Source organism: Vombatus ursinus, unplaced genomic scaffold (assembly GCF_900497805.2).
Source record: "Vombatus ursinus unplaced genomic scaffold, bare-nosed wombat genome assembly UNPS02009205.1, whole genome shotgun sequence".
NCBI classification, from domain to species: Eukaryota; Metazoa; Chordata; class Mammalia; order Diprotodontia; family Vombatidae; genus Vombatus; species Vombatus ursinus.
The window spans coordinates 16,614,153-16,624,371 of NW_020948983.1; the positions used below are offsets into that span (position 1 = coordinate 16,614,153).

Sequence of the window (10,219 nt, forward strand, 5' to 3'; positions counted from 1 at the left end):
AAGGAAAGGAAAGGAAAGGAAAGGAAAGGAAAGGAAAGGAAAGGAAAGGAAAGGAAAGGAAAGGAAAGGAAAGGAAAGGAAAGGAAAGGAAAGGAAAGGAAAGGAAAGGAAAGGAAAGGAAAGGAAAGGAAAGGAAAGGAAAGGAAAGGAAAGGAAAGGAAAGGGGGAAAAAATTCACTGAAGCATTTTTGAAAAAAAAGAAGACAGCAAAGGGAAAGCCAGATGGAAATACAGATTAGCAGAATAGCTTTGAAAATTGCTGTATATACTTAAAAGGAAAAGTAAGCTATACTTCAAAGAGATTCACAGTTTTGCGTACAATCCTTTCCTGTTCTGTTTTGTGTATGAAAATTATAATTTTGTTTAGTATCTGTCAAGTTCATAGTTTTTTTTTCATTTAGTGAATTGAAGCAACCCAGATTATTGTGTTTTCAAGTTCTGTATGTTAAAAAAAAAAAAGTCCAGATATAATTGTTCATGGGACAGCAGCATCCCTAGTTGGTGCCAATAAACCTCTGTACTTCCTGTCTTTATGATGATGCACTGTTGCTATGCAACACAGAAGAGAAAACACTCCACTTATTAGACTTGCAGACTTAGGTGAGGTAGGGAACCGAGCTGACAAAGTTGAGTAATTATTGAGTCATGTGGAAGTTAAGTTAAGGGAACAGTGTTTTCAATCTCCCAAAGTGAATGGCCAACAGAAGTTCCCATTTCTATGTAAATCTCTTGACTACCTCTTTTTGCTAGCCTCTAGCCTTTTAATGTTCTTTGGTTCATCTGGTGTTTAAGGCAAAATATGAGACTGATATTGATCCTTTTACTGCAAATTCTTTCCTGTGAGAAAGACAGGTAGCTAGGACCCCAATGTTAAGTGGCTTTGACCACAAAGTAGTGAAGGCATAAATTCAGGGCTTTAGTAGCAAAATATAAAGAGTAACTGATCCTATAGAGGCAGCTAAGTGGTACAGTGTATTGAAAGCTGTGCCTGGAGTCAGGAAGATCTGAGTTCAAATGCGGCCTCAGACACTTACTAGCTGTGTGAACCTAGGCAAATCACCACCGTATTTGCCTCAATTCCTTATCTATAAAACAGTGACCACTGGAGAAGGAAATGGCAAATCACTGCAGTATCTTTGTCAAGAAAACCCCACGGGGTCATGAAGAGTCAGACAAGACCAAACAAAAATTCATCCTACTAGGCAGAAATAAATCCTTCCTTTTCTTTTGCCTTGGAGGAATCTATCACCTAGCAATTTTCTTGTCAATTTCCTCCTTTCCTCCCGTCCTCAATCCTGCCCCTCAAAAGTACCAGATTTTATTTAAATCATAATTTAGTGAACTTTTAGAATCTCTCAGAAGTTAAGCCTTAAATAGCAGGGGACCCGAGGTCTTGGGGGACCCAAGTTTAATTGTAAACTTGCTTCCACACAAACCTGGTGTAGTCTTGAGTTTTAAAGTCCACACGATTATCATGACAGATTCTACTTCTTGTAAAGCATTCACTGATTTCATAATTACTGTATGAAAAATTAGATTTTTTTGTCCCCAGTAGTCAAACTCCTGAATCTGTGATACAGATCTGATTCACCCACTGAGCCCACAGATCCAACTGAGTCTTTGCATTTCTCCTTTGACTCATCCATTGACATCAGTTGATCTCACTGAAAAAACAGCGTGATTTATCCTGACACACAAAGCACAATGCAAACCCTGCATATTTTTCTAGCCTGAGGCAGAAAGGTGGATTGTTTTTATGCTCCCCAAAAGCCAGCTGCTCTAAAATCCTTCACATTATAACCTGGGCCTAAGGCTGTGTTTTTGCTGGCCGTACCAAGGAAAATAGCATTTTGATCCAAACCAGTGTTCTGACATGCTTGTTATTGTGTGAGTTGGTATATAAAAACTTGAATTTGTTGGCCAAATTTTCAAAGCTTTTCAGAAAAATGTACCTGGAAAAACCTGTGTTTTCACAAAGATACATATGTATGGACCTACTGCTCTACACTACTAAAACTGTGCTGCCTTTCAAAAGGCTACATCCTTTTTTCCCACACCTGAATGCAGGATTCTCTAATTACCTTCACCTATGAGGAAAGAAAAGGACTATTTCTTAGGAACAAATTAACTGAGATTACATCGTTTATAAAGCTGAGATTTTCAGAGATCTTGCGAGGTAGAAGCCCACCCTCCTTTATCCCTTTCCCACTTTTGTGACATATCCCAGAAGTGGGAAGAATGAATGAGAAGTACCAGGCTATGGTGGCTAGATTATTGAACCTGAAATCAAGGAGACCTGGTTTCAATTCTTACCTTAGATACCTGTTAGCTGTGTGACCCTGGGCAGATCACTTAACCTCTCATCTAGAAAAATTAGAGAGTTGGAGTGGATGATTTCTAAGGTTCCTTTCTCTGATTCTATAACCCTATAAATGTTGAGATTTTAGCCAGAACATAGAGTTTTCATATCTTGGACATATTCCCATGTGTTGGTAGACTGAAATGTATGGAATGGTCCTGGTTTTGATGAACTACAATAACATTTTCATATGAACTAGACTTGTGATTTCATTGCTATAGGGAACCACCAAAGAATGAAACTGACGCAGGCAGAGGTGAATTGACTTGTCCAGGGTCACACAGCTAAGAAGTGTCTGAGGCTGGATTTGAATTCAGGAAGTGAAGTCTCCAGTCCCAGACCTCTAGCCACTGTACCACTTAGCTGCCTTATGGCTTAAAAACTGACCTTAAGCTAGAAAAGCTTGAATCTTATATCTGACACATTCTGGTTCTGTAACTCTGGGCAAGTCACCTTAGTTTTAAAACTTCTAGGCAGCTTTTTAAGACTAGCAGATACTAAAGTGCATTCAACTGCCTAGAGGTAGGAATTTAATTCAAGCTCTCCTGATCTAACGTCAGCTTTTAAGCCATTAGGCAGTTAGGTGGTAGAGTGGATGGAGCTCTGGGAGTGGAATAAGAAAGATGTGAGTTCAATCTAGCCTCAGATAGTTACTAGTTCTGTGACCTTGGGCAAGTCAATTCATTTGTCTGCCTTAGTTTCAACTGTAAAATGGAGATAATTAACAGTACCTACCTTGCAGGGTTGTTGTGAGCAACAAATAAAATATTTGTTTAAAACATTTAGCACTCTGGCTGGCACATCAGAGGTGCTATATAAAAGTCTATTCCCTTCTCTTTCCCTTCCATACTGAGTCTCAACATTTTTATAGGGAGAAAAAAACATTAGCAGATGGGGGCAGGCAAAGACTCCTAATTGTAAAGAGAAAAGCTTATGAAATAGAATTCTAATGATAATAGTAATTCATATTAACTTAAGTCAGGCTTTGTGGGTTTTTTTTAATTTTTCTCACACACAAAGCTATCTATGTGGATTAGCATAGGACACTATGTTATTTAACAGGGAGTGGCAAAATTCTTTTCCTTCGTGTCTATGATCATTGTTGGTACAATGATGACATAAGCTTAAATACCTTCATGAAAAGTAGTTTAAAAAATGATAGAAGGGCATAATGAATAGTTCTTACAAGTTTCTTTACTTATGACCCTACTAGGCAATTAGGGATTTTTTTTCTTTTTTATAATGAAAATTCTAGCATTGCTTTGTTTTTATCTTAATAAAGGCCTCTCCTACTGAACTTAGAAATTTCCTAAAGTTATGCTGGCACATATCAAATGAAGTAGAGAAATGAGATGTTCATTTGAAGATTTAAGAATATAAAGATGTTCTCTTGTGATCTCTCCTAAATTCCACTGGTTGGGAATTATCTACTCTCAAAATCTTCATGACTTAATTAATTGATTGTCTTCTTCTGTCTAGATCAGCCAATGATCATGTGGTGGAGTAGAGAGAATACTGGATTTGGAGTCAAAGGACCTGGTTCTAATCATGGCTCTGCCAATAACTACCTATATGACCTGGAGCAAATCATTTAGACTCTGGATCTCAGTTTCTCCCTTCGTAAAATGAGAAGTTTGGGCTAAATTATCTTTGATATCTCTTTTAAGGACCACATTTTTGAAGTAATACTGTGATAACCATAATGAATTAGCTCCATTTGATAGTATTTGTACACACAGTCATGGGAGAATTTATTATATTCTCCACACTTGCTTCATATAATTGTGCCTGTGGATGTGCCACTTATGCATACTTAGGCATTGCTTCCTTTCTTAATTATATTTTTTATCATTGAACTTAATAATCATCAACAAACAGAAGCATTTCCATATACAAGGAACAAAAAAGTAGATTGTATATGAAACTATTGAATTCTGTTTCAGTTTTTTTAACCATACATATTCAATTTAATAAGGTAGTAACAAAATTGCTATTTGTGTCTCCTTCTGAACTTTTTTCCTTCTATGTATTTTTTTTATGCTTTGTCAATGCTCTTTTCTTTTTGCATCACAATCACTTCCTAAAAATGCATGCTCCACTCTCCATACACACACCCAAACTTCAGTTAGATGTTACCTTCAAACCTCTTCTCAAGAGTTCTACTGAAATCCCAGGTCATATTGCATCTTGCAGACCTGCCCATGGAAAGAAGAGTCATTGAGCCATCCCTAACATATGTCTGTAATCTACAAATTCTACATATATCATTGCATGTGTAAATATTTTCACTTGTATTATACATATCAAGCCTCCCTCCTATAGGCACAGCTATAACTAGCAATTATGGCCTCTGGGATAGGCAGCACAAAAAGTGCCCTCAAAATGAATCAGTTTTTAAAGATAAACTCATTTGAGAAAAGAGGGAAGTCCCAGGAATGTGGGACACAAGACACTATGGAGGATGAGACATAGGACACCTTGTGGTCACTACTAGAAAGCCAGCCTCATGGAAAGAAAAAAGTAGAGAAGAGTCCACTTGAGGTGCAGCTTCAGGGGAGAGTAAGTCCACCAGAGGTTTTCTACTCTAATTCTTGATAACATGGTACTAAACTCAAGTTGTTTCTATCTGTTGAAGGAGTATAAATGTAGGCAGTGCTCTAGGTTCCAGAACAAAACTTCAGTCACCCAATCCTAATTACTGCTCCGCCTGCAGGGGCCTCTTGAAGACATGTTAACAAAGCCTCTCTTTTGCGGGCAGACTCTTAAAGCTCTTTAGCCAAGATAAGCAAGGGGATTTAATTCACAATTCCAAAATGAGGAAGACTCTTTCCACAGGGTGTCATTTCTAGCCATATTCAGATTGCATCAGTGGATGGGCCAGTCATAATATGAAGATGGGAGGAAGGTTACAGTGTGGTCAAGATTGAGCCCTTCCATACATAGCAATTTGGAAACATGACCTAGGAACAAAGTTTTAGGATAGGATGTTAAACAAGAGCCTGAACAATTCCCTTTACCTGAACTTCCTTTGTGTTCTCTTCCTACATCAGAATTAGGAGACCTCGATTTTTATCAAATTCAGCAGAAACCAGAGAAGCAAGAGTACTTATGACTCATTACCATTATTGGGTAGATCTCATAAGAATAGAGTGATTCCAGGTATAATGATGATAGGGCAATAAAAATGTGAAAAATACTGCTCAGGGCCATATTACTTAAAAATAATGATAGTTCACATTTATATAGCCCTTTACAATTTACAAAGAGAATTCATACACAGCAGCCCTGTGAGTTAGATGGTGAAGATTTTATTACCTTCATTTTGCAGATGAGGAAGCTGAGACTTAAAGAATTGGAGATCAGAGGGCTAGAAAGTGGAGCCAGAATCCAAGTATGGATTCAATTCTGACTCTTCTGATTCTGACTTCCAATGTTCTTTCTAATAAATCAATATCTCTTATTAAGCATTTATCAATTTCTTTAACCAAAGACCTTTGGAGAAAAGGTATTCTAAGTATTTCCCTGGGCATCATCCTCCCCATCATCATCATTGTCCTTGTCGTCATCAACATCATCATCATCATCATCATCATCATGGAGACTAGACCTGTGATTTCATTGGTATAGGGAACTCCTAGATTAGGAAACTCCTTCTAGCAATGCAGGTTGGCTCCTTTTCTGCACCTTATAGTCTTTTATTTATTAATTTTGATTTATCAACAATCACTTCCATAGGCTTTTGAGTTTTAAATTTTTCTCCCTCTCCCTCCCCCCCTCTGTCCCCAAGATGGTGCACAATCTGATATAGGCTATACATATACATTCCTATTAAACATATTTTCACATTAGTGATGTTGTAAGGAAGAATTAGAACCAATAGGAGGAACCATCAGAAAGAGAAAACAAAATACAACAGAAGAAAAAAAAGAGCAAATGGCATGCTTCAATCTGCATTGAAACTCCATAGCTCTTTCTTTGGATGTGGATAGCATTTTCCATCACAAGATCTTTGGAGATGTCTTAAATCCTTGCATTGCTTAGAAGGGCTAAGTTTATTAACGTTAGTCATTGCACAACATGGCTGTTCCTGTGTACAATGTTCTCCTGGTTCTGCTCACTTCACTCAACATCAGTCCATAGAATTGTTTCCAGGTTTTTCTGGAGTCCACCTGTTCATCATTTCTTATAGCACAATAGTATTCCATTACATTCATATACCACAACTTGTTCAGCCATTCCCCAATTGATGAGCAATTTCCAATTCTTTGCCACCACAAAAAGAGCTGCTATAAATGTTTTTGTACATGTGGGTCCTTTTCCCATTTGTATGATTTCTTTGGGATACAGCCCTAGAAAGTACCTTATAGTCTTAGGGAATTGCCTAGAACACTGAGAAGTTAAGTGACTTGCACAAGGTCACAAAACAAGTGTGTGTTAGAGGCAGGATTTGAACACAGGTCTTCCTGGTTTTAAGGCCAGCTGTCTATCTACTACAAAACACTGCCTTTAATATTATAAATAATAATAATGATAATGATAGCTAACATTTATATAGTGCTTTAAGATTTGTATAGCACTTTCCATTTATTATCTCATTTGATTCTCATTTAAAAAACATTGTGAGGTAAATAACTGTTATTATCCCCATTATGCTAATGAGAAAACTAAGGCTGAGCATAGAACTAATTCTGTGATCAATTACCTTGAACTTTTGAAGACAAGTACTACCATGATAATTTAACAGCTACTAGGACTCAATTGTTCCCATCTAGAGCCCCTGAAAAGAAGTACAAGTAGCCTTCTGCTCCAGCTTCCAAACAATTCAACAAATTATTATTGAGTACATATTATTTGCAATACTTTTGCTAGACTGCGCAGGAGATAAAAAGATGATTGAACAAAACATAATCTCTGACCTCAAGGATCTCAAAACAAATTGTGTTCACTCATGTGTATTGATGTGGTTAAGCACTAACTCTTTTTAAAAGCTTCTCTTTGGTTTTTAAACTTCCTGATAAGTGGAGAAGGAAGCCCACAGATATGTGCAACCTGCAAACTTTATCCGAGTAAACATCCTGTCATGTCCTAGAATATTTCTGACTCCACTTCTATTTCTTGACTCTGTCTAGAGAGTTAGGATGGGGAGACAGAAAGTCAGTGAGACCACTAGGAATTTCCAGAGCCCAATCAATATTCAATAGGTGGGCACCATTCAAAACCAATTTTCAACCCTCATCCCTGAATTCACAGAACTGAACAATAGATAATGCTTCTTCCTACTCTTCTCCCACCACCTAAAACTAAATAAGAATCCTGAACTCCTATGTCATCAGTATTTCTTAAAATTCACTGTGTACAGAGCACTATAGTAAGAGAAGTGGCGAGCTGTGATGGATGGAAAGCTGGTTTTGAAGTCAGAAAGACCCAGGTTCAAATCTCACCTCTGGCATATACTGCCTGTGTGACCATGGGCTGGTCACTCAATTTCTCAATGACTCCAATCAACTCTCTAAGACCATACACTTCATAGCAAATGTTTATCTGTTTACATGCTTTGGTAGATGAGTTTCCTCACTGGAAATTCCCTATAACAGTGAAATCACAAATCTAACCCCCAAAAAAGTACTAGATATGAGACAGAATTCTAGACAAATGGACAACAAAGGCATTTATTCCTCAGTATCTCAAGGAAAGAATTCATCACAGTGGTGATACAAGATCTCAGAATTTAAAGAGACATCATCATAGTCATATAGTCCAATCCATACTTGAAAAGGAATCTTCTCCATAGCATCCCCATCAAGTGTTTATCAAGCAGAAATTGAAGACCTCCAATGAAGGCAAGCCCATTATATCCTAAAGCACTCCGTTTATCCTGGACAGTGATCATTGTTGGGAAGTTTTTCTTATGAACCCAAATATGAATCTCTGCAGCTTCCATCCATTGGTCTCAGTTACATCCTCTGGGGCCAAAGAAAATAAAGCTAATCCCTCTTGCATGTGACAAATTTTTTAAATAATTAGTTGTGTTTATCCTGCCTTCTCCTCTGCATGCTCAATATCACCTTTTATAACCATTACTTGACATAGACTTTTAATGTGAGAGAGAGGGGTTCATGGTAATGCCAAAAAATTTAAAAACTAGGCCTTCTCACCACCCATCACTCTCCTCACAAAAGGTAGCTGAGGTTTCCCTGCCCCGTGCTGGGGAGGGAGGACACTAGAGGTACACGACCAGAAACAAAGAGAAAACCCAAGGTTGGGCTCAGCAGAGAGAAGAGAGAGGAGAGGCCTGGCCTGAGCAGGGCAGCCTGAGGCCTAGAACATCACCCCAGGCTCTGTAGGGCCTTTGTTTCTCCCCCAGCTCCTGCACTGCCCACCCCTGGCTCCAAGCCCACCCTTACAGCTCCTTCTTTAACCACGACAGCGGTGCTCCCTTTTTGCACTCATTGTCTGACTCCTTGTTATTTGTCTCTTCATAAGTGAACATCTCCGTGACTTCTCCCTTTGCCAGCAGCACCAGCAGGGGGAATCCAACGCAGGCCGGGACCAGATAGAGCAATGTCGGCTGACTGCTGAAGACGTGCATAATGAAGACAGTGAGGCCCAGGCCAAAGATGTATGCCACGAAGCTGGTGTAGAAGTAGGTATGTGTGTTCTTCTTCGGGCTGATGTCAAAACGCAGAAGCAGAGCAATGAAGATACCTGGAATGACCATGTCTCCCAGCCCCAGTATGGCAAAGTTGTCAGCCTCCAGCCGCTTTTCCAGCAAGTCTTGGGGGAAAATCAATTTTATTGGTGCCTCAAAGGACTTGGCCACAGTTACCATCACATTGGTGCCAAAAACTTTCCTTAGCTCCTACCCCTACACCGATGATACTGCTCAGGGTCAGGCACATGAGATCTTTGCTGTCAAATTCATAATTGACAGTCTCTTCCTTATTCTCCTCTGAGCCTTGTGTGAGGAATAGCTGATACGGCTTGTTGGGGAAATTTGCTGGGAAGAACTTGCTCGTGATGGGGCTGATGGTGTGAGAGAGAGCCAAGAGCCAAGATCCCGCTGGAAGAAATACATGGAGAGCAAGAAATTGATGTACTCTTGAGAGAAGATTTTAAAGAAGAGGTAGAGGCCTAAGAGTGTGCAGCTAGCGATGATGGGAAACCGGGCAGCATCTCTACTAGTAATGGTCTCTGGAATATCTGAGGCATTCTTGGTGAGGGCCCAGCGCACCGAGCGCAAGGCCCCGAAGAAGATGGGCAGCAGCGCCATGAATACGAAGCTGCCGTAGTCCAGGGCTATGACGCCCGGGGTGGAGGGCGGCCGCGCCGTGTCGTTGGCCGCGCTGGGGGCCGCGGCGGGGCTCGGCGGGGCCGCTGCCATTGTGGGGTTCGTTAAGGGTCGGGTCCGTCACTGAGGCTGCGGGTGCCGCGGCTGCCGTGGCTCCAGCTCAGCCGCCGGTGCTGCAGGGGAGGGGATGGAGAACCAATGCTTTTCTAACAAGCTACCTTTTCCCCTCACCATCCGACCATCCTCCTCTAGATGCTCTCCAGTTTGTCCATATCCTTCCTAAAATGCAGTGCTCAAAATTGAATCTCTAACCAATGGACTAGTGGAGGGAAATAGGATATACAAAGGGTGGTTGGTGGTTCTGAGTAAAGGCACCTGTACCACCAGTTTCCAGGGTTGTACTTAGCATGTTTTTAGCCAAACTTGTTAGACTGATCATTAATGATTCCAATATTATCAGACTCCCAATCAGACACCATACCTGCATAGATGCTCAATCTGTACTGTGTGGTATTTAATAACAATGGTGGCTGTGATCCTTGGTTGTACAAATGATGTTTTATTCTCGAGCA

General features: G+C 40.0%; 1 pseudogene; it reads right to left on the reverse strand.

The window, feature by feature from the left end:
* LOC114035486 overlaps positions 1-9,881 on the reverse strand; it is a 16,505-nt pseudogene extending 6,624 nt beyond the window's left edge.
* Positions 9,882-10,219: the final 338 nt, after the last annotated feature.